The sequence below is a fragment of the Oryctolagus cuniculus genome, chromosome X, assembly GCF_964237555.1.
Source record: "Oryctolagus cuniculus chromosome X, mOryCun1.1, whole genome shotgun sequence".
In the NCBI taxonomy this organism is placed as follows: Eukaryota; Metazoa; Chordata; class Mammalia; order Lagomorpha; family Leporidae; genus Oryctolagus; species Oryctolagus cuniculus.
In genome coordinates, this window is record NC_091453.1 from 121,549,325 (window position 1) to 121,563,376 (window position 14,052).

The following is a 14,052-nucleotide window of genomic DNA, read 5'->3' on the forward strand; positions in this document are numbered from 1 at the left end:
TAATATTCTGGGATGGCAGTTTTTCTCTCTTAGTACCTGGGCTATATCTCGCCATTCCCCCCTAGCTTGTAAAGTTTCTGATGAGAAGTCAGCTGTCAGTCTGATTGGAGATCCTCTGAGAGTAATCTGATGTTTCTCTCTTGCATATTTTAGGATCTTTTCTTTATGTTTCACTGCAGTGAGTTTAATTACAACGTGTCGTGGTGAGCATCTCTTTTGGTCATGTTTATTAGGGGTTCTATGAGCTTCCTGTACTAGGATCTCTGTGTCCTTCTCCAAACCTGGGAAATTTTCTGCTAATATCTCACTAAAAAGGCCTTCTAATCCTTTCTCCCTCTCCATGCCTTCAGGAACTCCTAGAACCCGAATGTTGGGTTTTTTAATAGTATCCTGAAGATTCCCGACAATATTTTTTAGATTTCTAATTTATTCTTTTCTTTGGTTTGATTGTATATTTTCCTGTGCTCTGTCTTCTAAGTCTGATATTCTCTCTTCTGCTTCACCCATTCTGTTTGTAAGGCTCTCTAATGTGTTTGTCATTTGATCTATTGAATTCTTCATTTCATTATGATTTCTCATCACTATCACAGTTTCCTGTTGTACTAGTTGTTTCATTTCATTTTGATTCCTCCTTAATATTTCATTTTCAGGAGAGAGATTTTCTATCTTGTCCATTAAGGATTTCTGTAGTTCGAGAATTTGTTTTTGAGAACTTCTTAATGTTCTTATCAATTTTTTGAGATCTGCTTTTTGCATTTCTTCTATCTCATCAGCTTCATAATCTTGAATTGGGGTGTCTATTTCATTTGGGGGGCGTCATAGTGTCTTCCTTGTTCTTGTTACCTCGGCTTTTGCGTTTGTTGTTTGGCATATTGGAGATACTCTTTGGTTTTTTCTTGTTATACTGTGACTCTAGATTAAGAGGACTATCTGCTTTTGATTGATCCTTAGAGGCTGTGATGGGTGTGGCCAGAGAGTTCTGTTTGGTTCTTCAGGGTTAAGGGTGTGCCAAAGGTGATTCACCCTGATTGTTCTCTTGCTCTCTCTCTCTCTTTTTTGACTCTGTTGGGAAGTAATTCCACACAGTTGATGTATGAAATCTGGCCCCTGTGGGTATTCATTTGCTTACCAGAGTCAGGTATTTCTGTTTGGCTAATGAGGGGCACCTGCTTTACATATGCAAAATGGCTCTCACCACTTTACTTACGTAAAATGGTGCCTGCCCTTTGTCTTGCTCGGCTTTGTAAGGTGAGTGGAGAGAGAGGCTAAATGTCCGTGCCGGTTCCCCTTATTTAATGGATTTTTTTTTCTCCTCCAGCCATCCTGGTAAACTTTCCCCAATGGGGTTTCAGGCCTCGTTCTCTGCAGGCTCTGCCTTTCCCCACCAATGTCTCGGGTTACAGAGAGGTTTTTGTCTCACCTCCCCTTCCAGCACTGGCGGGCAGACTCTGCAGCTCCGGCAGCTCCGGCGGCTCCTGCGGCTCGGCTTCCACGCAGTGGGCGACCTTGCTCTCCCTGTAGGTCCTCCGAGTCACAGCCACTAGATCCGGAAGAGTTTCCTCTGCAGTTTTTCCCTGATCCTTTTCCTGAGGCTACTGTAACTCCACTTTTATTAAACTATCTTTTCCCGGACTGTCGGTGCGTGCCCTCACTATTCCGCCATCTTGGCTCCCGGGTGATTCAATATTTTGACTAGACTATATATACCTTCTTGATAAAAACTCCCAATAAATCATGTATAGAAGGAACATTTCTCAAAATAATAAAGGATATATGACACACCCACAGTCAATATCATACTGAATGGGGTAACACTGAAACTTTTCTTGTAAGATCTAGGACAAGACCAAGATGCCCTCTTTCACTACTATTATTCAATATAGTCTTGGCAAGAGAAATTATGAAAGAGAAATAAAGGGCATCCAAATTGGAAAGAGGAAATCAAAACATCCATTTTTGTAGATGCCATGAGTTTATGTATAAACTCTAAATACTTAACTCAAAAGTTGATAAATGAATTCAGAAATGTATCAGGATACAAATCAACATAGAAAGACCAGCAGTACATCCATATACCAAAATGAACTTACTGAAAAAAGGAAGTCATGAAAGCAATCTCATTGAAAATGGTTAAAAAAAAGTAACAAATAGTATTTAGGAACAAATTTAACAAAGCAAGTGAGTCCCAGTTTTGGAGCTTCATATATCAAAATCAGGCAGGCCTCATTTGTTCAACCATCTGATGAGGCTGTAGAATAGCAATGACAGAACATATGTAGAAGAAGGGTCACATGGTCAGCAAGGAAATAGAGAGAGAGAAAAACTGATCTGACTCAGTCTTGTATAACCAACCATTTTTGGAAAATCACATTACAAGGCCACAGCTCCAATGATTTAAAGATCTTCCACTAGGTTCACCTCCTCTACATCATCAGGGGTCAAGTTTCCAGCCTTCTAATACCAACCTAAGACTTTGTGATCTTATTAATATTCTTTTTTTCTGATATCTTTGCAAATATTGTGCACCTTAATCTATAACTTGTCATTTCAAGGAATTACCAGATTTTTTACAGAGAAAGTAATTTTAATTCAAAGAAGTGTAGGTAATTAATATATTTACCTAGAAGCTGTATTTTTCTGCAGAGTCTGAGAACATTTTGCCTAGAACAAATTTATGATTATTTTCTCTTTTTTTGTCAAAAATCTTTAAATTTCTACATTTCAAAGTAGTCATTTAATTCTACAATCCATTTTGATTTAAGTTTTGAATAAAGGGTGAAATTTGGTTTGTGTTGCCCTATGAATGTTCCATTACTTTAGAACAATTTGTATCCTTCCTCCACTGAACTCTTTTGAACATTCATGTTTCTGAGTCCTGCATTCTGTTCTACGTATCTATCTGCCGGTTCTTTAGTCAATACAGCCCTGTCTTTCTTATTGTAGCTTTGTAACACGCCTTACTCTTAGAGTGATTTATCTCTTTTTTTGTCAAGATTATTTTAGCTATTCTGATGTCTGTAGTTTTCCATATAAATTTTAGAATAAGTTTTCCTATATTTATAATGAAGTCTTGTTAGAATTTTGATAAGATTCAAATTAAATTCATGGAGCTGTCACTGTGACGTAGCTGGTAAAGCCGCCGCCTTCAGTCCTGGCATCCCATATGGGCACCGGTTCGTGTCCCGACTGCTCCACTTCCTATCCAGCTCTCTGTTATGGCCTGGAAAAGCAGTAGAAGATGGCCCAAGTACTTGGGCTCCTGCATCTGCGTGGGAGACCCAGAAGAAGCTCCTGGCTCCTGGCTATGGATCGGTTCAGCTCCGGCCCTTGCAGCCATTTGGGGAGTGACCATCGGATGGAAGACCTCTCTCTCTCTCTCTTTCTCTTTGCCTCTCCTCTCTCTGTGTAACTCTTTCAAGTAAATAAATAAATCTTGAAAAAAGCAAATTAAACTCTTAGATTAAAGATATTTTACATTTTTGTCATGTTAAAGATTGCAGTGTATTGATTTTGTGTGACTCCCCAAATATTTGATTTCTTTCATGAGCATTTTATAATTTTTAGCATCAGATTTTGTAAATATTTTATTCATTTAAACTATATTTCATTTTTTTTGGAACTATGGTAAATAACATTGTGTTTTTAATTTTGTCTCCAGATGTTCATTGTTCACATAGATAAGTGCATGTAATTTTTATGTGGTTTTTATTGTATCCTGCAATGTTTATGTAAACTCTTTGGGATTTTCTATTTAGACAATCGCATCATCTCTGAGAAAGGACACTTTTTTCTCCATTGCATTGCCATCTTTATGCTTTTATTCCTTTTCTTTTCTTTTCCTTCTTTCCTTTCTTTCCTCTTCTCTTTTGTGCTATTAGACTAATTGGAATTTGAAGCACCTTGATATGGTTCTCCAGTGAGATCCTCTGGGCCTAAACATTTATGGGATGGGGGTTTAACTGCAAATTAAATGTCTTTCATTCTCACTGGCGTACTCAGGGTGTCCATTTCATCTTGTGTAAGTTTTGGTCATTTCTGCTTTGTGAGAATTCTGTCCTTATCTTCTATGTTGTTGCATATTTGGGTTTTAATAGCAAATTATATTTGATTTCTTAATTTTCTGCCTTGCTTTCTCTTTTTAGTTTAATCAATTTTTAGTCTCATCTATATTATTTCCTTCCTCTTTTAAATATTTTTTTTGTTTATTTGAAAGTCAGAGTTACAGAGAGAGGCAGAGATAGAGACAGGTCTTCTATTCCCTGGTTCACTCTCCAGTTGGCTGCAATGGCCAGGGCTGTGTTAGGCCAGGATGAAGCCAGAAGATTCTTTCAGGTTTCCCATGTGGGTGGCAGGAGCTCAAACACTTGAGCCATCTTCTGCTGCTTTTCCAGAGCCATTAGCAGGGAGCTGGATTGGAAGTGGAGTAATGAGGATGCAAATCAGCACCAAAATGGAATGCCAGTTTTGCATGTGGTGGCTTTACCTGCTATGCCACAACACCAGCTGCTATTTCCTTTCTTTCTCTGATTGCTTTTTGAATGGAAGTTCAGACACCCCTTAGTCACTCTGATACCTTCTCAAAGACAATATGGCAACAATTTGCATAATCCCATTGCCTTGTTTGGGGGTGTAAATGTAACTCCTTGATAAGGGACATCTCACACAACTTTGAAGCAGAAACTCAGCTTATTGAGGGTTCCTGCTTACACCAACAGAGAGGAAACAGTGTGCCTGTTCAATGTTTTAAATGTGCAGATTCAGCCTCCCACTAGACCCAGCTAACACAAGAGGACGTTTACGTGGGGTGGCAGTGACCAAGGCACTAACCATTGACTCAAGGACACCAGTGATAGTGAAACCTCTTTGTTAGCAGTCCCACCTAAAATACTTCATTAAATCCTATTCCTGCTAGGCAGGAATGGAGCCTCAGTCCACAGCTAGATGCTAATGACACCATTTTGGAGGCAGAATGATAGCCCCAATTGCCTCCACAATATAGGTGTTGGATGATGAGACCTTTGCTAGCTGTTGTTGATGCTGTTCCACAGAGGAAACAGTGCAACAAAATGCACATCTGCTTGCTGACTGAGGAATGGAAGATCAGCATCCTGTTCGTCCCTGCTAACATCACAGAGCAGAGGAGTCAGAGCATACCCATTGCTTCAGTGCAGTGGAACCTTGACACCAGCCTCAGATTTCACTTCATTGCTAGTGGACCACAGGGTGGGACAGTTTCTCTACTGATGGTTCTTTGGAGTAGGGTTGATATTGTAAAAAAAAATAAATTTCAACATTCAATTCTTTAGATAATTTGTTTTTCATGCAGTTATATTTCCTACTGTGTCTATTATTGCCTTGAGATTGGTGGTCTTTTTGCAGCACCTTCTCCATGATATATAGAAGACGATAAATGAAACTATGATCTATGAGAACTCACCACCACACTGTTCATCAAGTACCAAGGTCCAAACTTTGCATGCTTCGGTCATATTTTCACTTTCAGTCTTCTTAGGTTTATTTATATTTTAGTTACAAGTAGAAGAACTCAGAAGAATAGGATTACTCCATTTAACTGTGACCAGAAGTAGTTTATCAGAGTCTAACTTTATGAATACAAATGTATATTCTACATAAACAGGATCATTCTAGAGAAAATTTATTTCTCTAAATAAGAATTTTAAAAGATTCTTAGAATAAATTTAGAAGACTATTAAACACTTAAAATCTAAATTTGGCTTGCTGGTTTGTTTGATTTTTAATTTGTAAATGAGAAAGTTGAATAGCATGACCTCTAATATATTTCCTGCTTTGTCCATCTAAAATTCTAAGTGCATTCTAGAAATAGAAAAAATGATGGCTCCAAGCCACTTAGTATGCACTTTAGGACATCATCATTGCCTTAAAGCTTCAGAGATAAAAACTGAACCTTTTAACTTCAGGATCTAAGATTTTTGACAGACAATGCATTCAGCCTAGACAAAAAATGAATTTATTTTCTACATGCAAATCTGCAGACTCAATACAGACCGAACAAGTATGGCTGAATAATGGGCATAGCATTATAATTATCATAATCATTAGAAAAGTTTATGATAAGAAAAGCTCATATCTTGACATCAAAGCTTCTGTTTCTTGTGGTGTTCAGAGAGGTGAAGCCATCTTAGTTAATGTAGTATGAACTCTGGAGCACATAAAGCTTTAATGTATGTGTTGCCGTGAATCCTATCTTGCTTATTTCTTACCTGTGTGAAGCATGAGTCACTTAATTTCAGATCTCTCATCTTTTTTTTTTTATTTAGTAAATATAAACTTCCAAACTACAGTTTATGGATTATAATGGCATCTCTCCCATAATTTCCCTCCTACTCGCACCCCTCCCCACTCCCGCTCCCTCTCCCATTCCATTCACATCAAGATTCATTTTCAATTATCTTTATATACAGAAGGTAAATTTAGTATATATTAAGCAAAGATTTCATCAGTTTGCACCCACATAGAAACACAAAGTGTAAAATACTGTTTTAATACTAGTTATAGCATTACTTCACATTGGACAACACATTAAGGACAGATCCCACATGAGGAGTAAGTACACAGTGACTCCTGTTGTTGACCTAACAATTTGACACTCTTGTTTATGGTGTCAGTAATCTCCCTAGGCTCTAGTCATGAGTTGTCAAGGCTATGGAAGCCTTTTGAGTTTGCTGACTTCGATCTTATTCCGACAGGGTCATAGTCAAAGTGGAAGTTCTCTCCTCCCTTCAGAGAAAGGTACCTCCTTCTTTGATGGCCCCGTTCTTTCCACTGGGATCTCACTCGCAGAGATCTTCCATTTGGGTATTCCTCTTTTTTTTCCAGAGTGTCTTGGCTTTCCATGCCTAAAATACTCTCATGGGCTCTTCAGCCAGATCTGAATGCCTTAAGTGCTGATTCTGAGGCCAGAGTGCTGTTTAGGACATCTGTCATTCTATGAGTCTGCTGTGTATCCTGCTTCCCATGTTGGATCGTTCTCTCCCTTTTTGATTCTATCAGTCAGTATTAGCAGACACTAGTCTTGTTTGTGTGATCCCTTTGACTCTTAGACCTATCAGTGTGATCAATTGTGAACTGAAATTGATCACTTGACTAGTGAGATGTCATTGGTACATGCCACCTTGATGGGATTGTATTGGAATCCCCTGGCACATTTCTAACTCCACCATTTGGGACAAGTCCGATTGAGCGTGTCCCAAATTGTACATCTCCTCCCTCTCTTATTCCCACTCTTATATTTAACAGGGATCACTTTTCAGTTAAAATTTAAACAGCTAAGAATAATTACAGAGATCTCTCATTTAAAATAAAAACACATCCACATCTTAGAGTTGATACAATAATTACAAATGAAAATTTAGGTCAAGATTCAAGTATAGTATCTGGAAAAAATAAGCAGTCGACAATAACAGCCAGTGATGAAAACTTTCACCCTAAAAATACATACCATGGGACACACTTTTGGCACAGTGGCTAAGATATTTCTTGATACATCCCCATCCCATATCTCAGTGCCTGGATTTGAGTCCCGGTTCCACTGGTTTCGAGCTTCCTGTTGATGCACACCCTGAGAGGCAGTAAGTGATGGTTCAGGTACCTTGGTCACTGCCACCCCACACATATGACCTGAGCTCACAGTTCCTTGGGTTAGCCTGATCTAATCCAAACTGTTGTGGGCATTTGAGGTGTGAACCAGGGGATGAGAGATCTGCCTTGTGCTCTGGCTATAGCTCTAGCTCCCACACTGTCTCTATCCTTCAAATAAATAAATTTTAAATGCACTTCACCATCTTCTTTGTTCCTAATCTGTATAGTAGAGAAAGTAAGTAGAGAAAGTATAGTAAGAAGAAATCTACCTAATTCCTACTATCTAAATTAAAGTGCCTTGGAGCCAGTGTTGTGGTATAGTGGATAATGCTGCCACCTGCAATGCTGGCATCCCATATGGGTGGTGCTTTGTCCAAGCTGCTCCATTTCAGATCCAGCCCCCTGCTAACAGCTTGGGAAAAGAAGCAGCAGAAGGCCCAAGTGTCTGAGACCCTGCCATCCACGTGGGAAGAAGCTCCTCACTCCTGCCTTTGGCCTTGGTCAGCTCAGGCTATTGCAGCCATCTGGGAGTGAAGCAATGGATGGAAGATGTCCGTCTTTCCCTCTCAGTCTGTAACTCTGATTTTCAAATAAATAAATGCACCTTTAAAAAATAAAATGAATGCAAGGGCTTTATCCTGTGCAAATTTGTGACCAGAGCACTTTGTCTCAGTTTCCTCATTTTCTGTAAAGCAGTACACACCTCACATGGATATTATGAGAACTGAATTAGTAAATGAATGTGCAATGCTTAGAATCAAGCTTGGTACATACTAAATACTCAACACACATTCAAAAATATTATTTACATTTGTAAATATACTGCAGTCTCTGACCACCTGGTACTGGAATATCAGGTAAGTTCAGTAAATATTGAAGGAAACATGATTACTAACTAAACTGGCTGGCTGTTTTCACATCAACCAGTTAGCCATGCACTCATTTGTCAGCTAAGTAAATATTTTAAGTGGCCTAAATTACTCTAGTGAATTCAAGACATCTGTTTTAAAATGGAAACCACTTCAGACAATCATCAGGCCTGGTTTTCCTAAGTACTCGAACAAGTTTTAGGTGCCTCATATCTGAATGTCCTCATTTGAATTTATGATTTCTTTAAAAGCTTGTAAAGTTTAGAACCCTCAGTCTTAGGCCTTTCCATCAGTCTCAACCTCAATGCCTTGAGGAATAGGGAAAATTTTTTCATCCAATTCTGCAAAATAACAGTAAAGTCTCAGTCATTTCTGAGAATATCCCAAACAAAACTTCAAAATTATTCCTAGCAGTGTCTTCTCTTGAAACCAGTACAGCACAACCATATTTAAAACAATGATCATATTCACAAGTGATTACAAAAACAATGTAGAGTTCTGGCACAGTCTTTAAGAAAACAGTTTATAGCTTTTGCAGACACCAAGAAAAGCAATATTAAATGAAATTTTAATGATCACACCGTTTTTATCCCACTCTGCATTAGGAACACATACCTCCTGAAGTCAAATTATATTTATGATTGGCTTATTTATAACAGGAAATCATCATCTTCGCTCACCAATATAGATACATTGCAATAATCTACTGAAGAAAATATTACAAAATAATAAAACTAACTATACAGACTTTAGCAGAAAGGAGAAAAATTGATTGCTGTATGTTAGGTGGCAAGATAATATTCTAAAGTGTATCTAGGCATTTTCAAAATTATGAAGTGTGTATACACATTGTCAGTACATGGTGGTGTAACCAGAAAAATGAAAACTTGTGCCTGATCTAAGTAAATTGGTAGCTGGTTGATCATATCCATCTCCTCTCACTCAGCTTGGATTTTAGTATGGATTCATGCCCAGCTTGTGACAAGTACATGTCTTGCACATGTGGGGAAAGACAAGGAAAAATGAAATCAGCCTAGGTGATTGGAATATAGATACACTTATTCTCACTGATTTGCATCCTGTGACCAAGAAATACAATAGAATCCTACGAGAGATTTTCATTTATCACGTTTTTCTTCTAATCACACTGCAGTCTCACATATCTAGGCTGTAGTGCCACTTTTGGGCTTTAAAGATGCTAAGTGTGAACTGGATAGACCTGGCTCTTTATCCCTCCAACAGTGGAGTTCTTCCCACACTGGTTACACACTGATGCTATCTCAATTTTGCTTCACAGACTACAGAGTTATGGATCAATAGCTTCCCAAAGCCAACAGATGATGGTCTCGTCAGTACCACAGCATACCTAAACATTTCAGAACATCCATTCTTAGCCCATCATCTGTACATACATGTCAGCCCTACTTTTACCTCCTGACACATGCACAGATATAGTTCCTATGATAATCTGTTTCCCTCAGCTTCTTTTCTTTCCACAAAGGCTTCTTTGCCTGAAGTCCTACTCCTGTCTTGCCATCCCTTCATAACCCTTCAATCTTCTAAACTCCCAGATCTGTTTCCTAAATTATCTCCACAATCCTTGTAAGCTCCTGTATTAGTACATTTTCCATTGTTGTAGTGAAATGCCTATGGCTGGGGGCTGTGTTAAAAAATATATTCACTTAGCTCACAGTCTGGAGGTTCAAAGGTATAGTGTTGGCATTGGCTGGATTCTGGTGAGGGTCTTATCATGGATAGCATCACGATGGCAGTGCATGTAGGACACAGGTATCACATGACAAAACAGGAAGCCAGACAGAAGGGAAGAACCTTTGTTGCCCTTTTTATATCAACCACCACATGGGAAAAAATTCAGGGTCCCACAACAGCTGCCTTAATCCCCTCTGAGAACAGTATCCTAGTTGGCCTAATACTTACTATTAACCTTCACCTCTGAAAGCTCCCACCATCTCTTAAAATCAGCACACTGGGTCAAGTTTCCAATACACAAACCTTTGGGAGACAAACTCAAACCACATGCAAACCATAAACACCTATTATACCTCTGGAATAAATTTTAACTAAAACCTCTCTCAGTGATTTTACACAACTTGCATAATCATCACATTGCTTTTGCAGTGCCAACCAATCCGCATGCCTTCACTGAAAAGCTCAGCATATTGTCAGCACCCCTGTTACCTGCCCTTGAAGTTAGATAAGATTCACATTTACAAATTGCATATAATTATTATTTTGAGAAAGGCAATGCCATTGCTTAACTTGATACCAAAACAAAACATGCAATTTACATAGAAGCCACCAGAAATCTAGTCATGTGAGAGTCTTCAAAAAGCTCATGCAATATGTACAATAAAAAAACTATGGATGATTTTCAATTTTTGCATGATAATACACTTACCTTTCAATTCCACTTCACATAAATTTTTGAATTACCCTCAAATATTTAATCTTATCCCACATGCCCTTCTTATGTTTGAATGACATTTCCTCCCCTTGAAATAGTAGGAACTGGTTGTAGTCCCAAACAATGGACTATGATCCAAGTCAGGCTTTAGCTTATGAATATAGGAATAATTTGTATGCAACTTCTACCTGTCTCTAGTTAGAGATATACACTATTGAAAGCAGCCACAAGATTATGAAGAATCCTGAGACACAAGAATAAATCACACATATGTGGTGTGGCAACAATTACTGCTACTGTCAAAGCCCACTGGTAACACCAATTTTCAGATATGTGAGTGAGTGGGCTTTAAGATAGTATCAGGCTTGAGTTGTTTGAGCCTTACAGCTGAGACTCCAGAGATCACGGGGCAGAAACGAGCTGTACCCACTGTGTCCTGTCTTAATACCTGAGCCAAACTACAGATATTCTGAATATGACATATGGGTGTTTTTCACCTGCTCAGTTGTGAGATAATTTGTTAAGGTAACTGAAATAGGAAATTATAGGCGTTTGTAAGGAAAAATTCTCCAATTCCTTAATTATCCTCTTTTGGGTATGCTCGGCACTGTGGGAGTGCTCTCATCAACAAACTACACACATTGTTTGTAGATTGGCTGAGAATACTGACAATCAGCCTTCTGATTCTTGGAAAGACAGTTTGCCAGCAGGGCAAGTTCATGAAATTAATAGACAAATGAAGCTCCCCATAAAAATAATTTTAGGTTCAGTTCTCCTACTACTAGTGATCTCAGAGAACTAGTCCTTTAATGTGAATTACCCTTCTATATGCAAGATCACACTTCTTCTCCGGAGACAACAACCGAATACAGTGATGTTTCTTCTTGTGAGGGATACAAGGTCATTGCCTCATTTGGAAAATCTCCCAAGGTGCCATCCAACTCCAGAGCTCTGTGTGGACTCAGGTACAGTCTGCCTTGTTGCTGCACCATGGTTGAATTTCTCTGCAGATCCTGCTTCTCTACCTCCCTCACCAGGATGGTTCTCCAATAGCCCTGCACACAAAATCTTTGAATCTTTGTCTTAGAACTTGTTCCTTGGAAACCCAACATTCAGTCAGCGCATTCTCCATGGAATATTTAACAAAGGTCAAAGATCATAACAAAAACAGTGAAGCCTTGATTGTGAAATTCCAGGAATTAGTCAACAGGTAATGTTGGATTGAAGATGAATTGGAAAATGTCAACCTAATACAGAGTCAGAATTTTGTTTTCTCTTGATGGCGACTTCTGGGAGTACTGTACCGTGAAGGATTCTGATACCAAGTCAGTGCTTGGGACACAAAATATTCAGTCAACCAAGTGTTTGTCTTGGACAAGAGATGAGTTGAAATAACCTACATGTGAGACATTTACCAGATTACTACTAATTTCTCGGTAATGATACTTTGAAATGCATACTTCTGTTATCACTGTGTTCTTTTAATTGAGATAAAATTCACATGACCAATCTTTTCATAGTACACATCCAATGGAAACATGTCTATTCACTATATTCAGCCATGATTTCTATCTAGTTCCAAGACATTCATTAACACAATTATGGAAATTATGTAGACTTAATTAAGCAACCAGTTCCCATTCCCTTTTCCACAGTCTCTAGCAACCGCTCATCTGCTTTGGACTTCTAGTGGTTTACCTGTTCTAGTTTGTTGTTATATTTTCTTGGAAAGTTGAACCCTTTATCATTATACAGTGTCTTTATTGGTTGATTGATTGACGTTAACTGAAAGGCAGAGAGAGAGAGAGAGAGGAGGGAGGAGAGAGGAGAGAGAGAGAGAGATCTTCCATCTGCTGTTTACTCCTCAAATGCCCTCAAACCTGGCATTGGACCAGGTGAAAATCAGAAAGAGGAAACTCAGTCCGAGTGGATGGCACAGACCTGGCTACTTGAGCCATCACTGCTGTCTCCAAGGATGAGCACCAGTAGGAAACTGGAATAGAGAGCAGAGTCTGAGACTTGAACCCAGGCACTGTTTTATGGAGTGCAGGAATTCCAAGTGGTGCCTTAACTACTGTACTATGTACCTCACAAGGCACATTTTTATACCTGATAATTTCATTTCTTTTAAAATACCCTTTGCTTGAAATCAAAATATCTGTTCCAGATTCCATCTTTCTGTTTTTTTTTTCATTTTGATAAAGATTTACTTATTTATTGAAAGGCAAAGTGAAAGAGAGAGAGAGAATGAGAATGAATCTTCCATCTACTGGTCACTTCTCAAATGGTGACAAAAGCAAGGGCTGTGTCAGGTTGAAACCAGCAGACCAGAACTCCCTCCCAGTCTCTCACATGGGTTTAGGAGTCTAAAGGGCTTGTGTCATTTTCTGCTGTTTTCCAGGTGGATTAACAAGCAGTTGGCCGGTGTTGTTACATAGTGGGTAAAGCCACCACCTGCAGTGCTGACATCCTATATGAGTGCTGGTTTTAGTTCCAGCTGCTCCTCTTCCAATCCAGCTCTCTGCTATGGCCTGGGAAAGCAGTAGAAGATGACCCAAGTCCTTGGGCCCCTTCACCCGCATGGGAAGACCAGGAGGAAGTTCCTGGCTCCTGGCTCCTGGCTCCTGGCCTTGGATTGGCACAGCTCTGGCCATTGCGGTCAATTGGGGAGTGAACCAGTGGACATTCGAAGACCTCTCTCTCTCTGCCTCTCCTTCTCTCTGTGTGTAACTCTGATTTTCAAATAAATAAATAAATCTTTGAAAAAAAATCAGGGAGTTGATTTGGAAGTAGAGCAGTCAGGACTTGAACTGGCACCATATCGGATGCTGGCATTGTAGCCTGTGACTTAACCCATTGTTCCACAATGCCAGCCACAATCCAGAATTATTATGATTGGCATTAGTATGACATATCCTTCTCCATCACCTTACTTTATTTTTAATTTAACATTTTATTTGGTGGCCAGTGCTGTGGTGCAGTGGGTTGAAGCCCTGGCCTGGAGTGCCGACATCCCAAATGGGTGCCAGTTCTAGTCCCAGCTGCTCTATTTCTGATCCATCTCTCTGCTATGGCCTGGGAAAGCAGTAGAAGATGGCCCAAGTCCTTGGCCCCTGCACCCGCCTGGGAGACCCGGAA